This window comes from Brachyhypopomus gauderio, unplaced genomic scaffold (genome assembly GCF_052324685.1).
Source record: "Brachyhypopomus gauderio isolate BG-103 unplaced genomic scaffold, BGAUD_0.2 sc321, whole genome shotgun sequence".
In the NCBI taxonomy this organism is placed as follows: domain Eukaryota; kingdom Metazoa; phylum Chordata; class Actinopteri; order Gymnotiformes; family Hypopomidae; genus Brachyhypopomus; species Brachyhypopomus gauderio.
Window position 1 is genome coordinate 1 of NW_027507142.1, and position 2,500 is coordinate 2,500.

A 2,500-nucleotide genomic window follows, 5' to 3' on the forward strand; every position below is an offset into this window, starting at 1 on the left:
ACAGAGCAGCCACCAGGCATCTGGACTTTGCCCCAGCTCCACGTCCTAAAGATGGGAACCACCACTGGAGCCACACCCAGACACCCTGACCCTGTCCAGCACTCACTCCGCTATCCTCCGCTTTCAGCATGGACGTCCTTGCCTCGGGGAGCCGGTTCCCCAACACACTTTCCCTTCGTTCTCGTCGGTATATTGTTGTGAACCAGCCGGGTGGGGGGGAGGTGTGAACCATGTCCGCTCAGTATGAGCTGGTGTCGCTGCTGGATTTAAAAAAGAAATCGCTGCATTCAGAGAACGGGGATGACGCGCTGACCTCATGAGTAACGCACTCTGAGTGAACATTACGGTTTGTTCTGGTCTGCTAGTTGGGATCTTGAGAAAACTTATTGTGGATGTTTTTGTTCTTGATTTTCTTTCTCTCTCTCTCTCTGTCGCTGTGTCGTCGCCCCCCCCCATAAACAGAGACGACTCGGGACAGAAGCCCAGTGGATCCTCGGGAACAGCTAAAGCTGGACACGCTGATATCGATGGCCCTCTGTTCCACCGCAAAGGCACAAAAGCAGATGGTACTAGATCACACCACAGATCCTTTCAGTAGATCCCCGTTCAGTAGATCCCTTTGGTAGCTCCTGTCAAACCATCCACATGGGCTCAACAGGAAGTGCCCTTACTGTATAGCTATCAACAGATACAAAAACTCACAAATGCTACTTTCTTTTTTCGCGCCGTTTCTTAAACGTCAGCAATTTTTTTTATCCTCTTAAGCCGAGTCACGGCTGCGTTGTCTTACCGTGTCGTGTTTTCAGACTCGGACTCTGACAGCGAGCTGTCGGTGGACGAGCACAGCAGCTCCTACGCGTCCTCACCACTCCTCCGACAGCGATGACGACGACGAAGACGACCACGCCCACGGGAAGCCCAAGTGGAACAACGAGCGCCAGCCGCTTCACAGCACCCCCAAAGGTAACCGATCACTCGTGGATTTCACCATTTTAGAGAAACCGCGCGTTTCGCTGGTTTTTTTTTATGGCAATTATGCCGCTAACTACTAAGCTGCATGCCAGGTTTTCATCTCTGATTGGTTATTCTATTATCGACCCAGTGGATGCAGTGTCCAATCACATGAAGCCATACTGGCCCGCCGAGGGCACGACAGCCAGTGACAGTGAGGAGCCAGCAGGGGCGGAGCGTCTGCGGGTGGAGACCAAAGTGAACGTGGAACTCCATCAGGAGAGCAAGCTGAACCACATAGGGGACCCACCCCAAGACAAGGACCCTCCAGGGAAAGATGGAGGAATCCCCAACCAGACCAACAGCAACCACCAGCCAGAACAGAGGAGGGGTGAGTGGAAGTGATCTAATATGTCTAAACACCATCTAATATGTCAAAATCGTTGCCTGTGCTTGCTAAATATGAATTCCTTGCTTGCTGTTTATTGATATTTTATATTGATAAAGGACCATTTTAGATGTATGAATGGCATGTAAGAAAATAGAAATAAATGTATTTGACAGAAAATTGGTGGATGGATGAATTTAATCTTGTGTAAACTGTATGGGTTCTTGTGTTAACCTTCTCCACAGGTATTCTGAAGAATAAGATCACATATCCCCCTCCACTTACTGACAAGAACATGAAGAACAAACTTAGGGAGAAGCTCTTCGACTACAACCCTCCCACAATCACCTCACGAACCCCGTCGGTGACCTCCAACGATGGGGGGAAACGGTCACAATGTCCTCATCAAGCCCCCCATCACACCGTCAACCCCCCAAGGGAGCAGCAGAATGGAATGGCCATGAATCTCCGGGCAGGAACTGTTAATGGTGGCAACCAATCAGACTCTGAGTGAGTAGTCACATGACTCCTACAAATCTGTCAATCTAAAAGTCCAGTCCTTCATGTTTATACATAATTTTTTTTAATCCTTGAAGACAAAATCAGTGGGAGAATAGAGAATGAAATGCACCATTAACAATATTGTTGATGTGCCTGCTGCCAATACCACTATGCATGTTTTTATTCAATTCAGTTTTGTGTTGTTACTGTTTACACCTGTGGAGTTGTCAGAGCAGAATTCAGGATTGTCCTCTCAACTCGCACCCTTGCATGGCACTTAGTTCTTTCACATTAGGATCGCCTGAAAACCATCTAACCGGCATGTTACCCCTCCATCCCCCTCTTTTCCACCTCCCTCCTGTTCTCCCTTTCTCTTCTTCCACCCCCTTTCTTTCTCATCACAGCGGCAGTAACGAAACCTCAATCTAACCCAGCAGGAAGCCGGAGAAGTCTCTTCCTGTGTGAGGGCAATTCAGCTGCCCTCGGAGGAGGACAGGCCAGGCAGATGAGATCCTCAAAGGCCCTCCTGGTCGTACGGCCCCCTTGACCTCCTGACCTCTCGTTCCTCACCCCTTATGGCTCTAAGCTTCTACACTCCAATGGAGAACAGTATTACTGCAGACTTGTGCCTGCCCAATATGAAAGCGTAATGAAAAAAGG

At 49.1% G+C, this 2,500-nt stretch overlaps 1 pseudogene across 1 annotated transcript in view; it reads left to right on the plus strand.

Moving 5' to 3' along the window:
- Window positions 1-6: 6 nt before the first annotated feature.
- LOC143504710 (cadherin EGF LAG seven-pass G-type receptor 1-like) overlaps window positions 7-2,500 on the plus strand; it is a 2,563-nt pseudogene continuing 69 nt past the window's right edge. Inside the window, exons 1-5 of the transcript XR_013127635.1 lie at window positions 7-566; window positions 807-963; window positions 1,103-1,342; window positions 1,585-1,849; window positions 2,245-2,500. The exon at window positions 2,245-2,500 is cut by the window's right edge and continues 69 nt beyond it. The product of XR_013127635.1 is annotated as a cadherin EGF LAG seven-pass G-type receptor 1-like (transcript). The remainder of the gene's footprint in view (window positions 567-806; window positions 964-1,102; window positions 1,343-1,584; window positions 1,850-2,244) is intronic.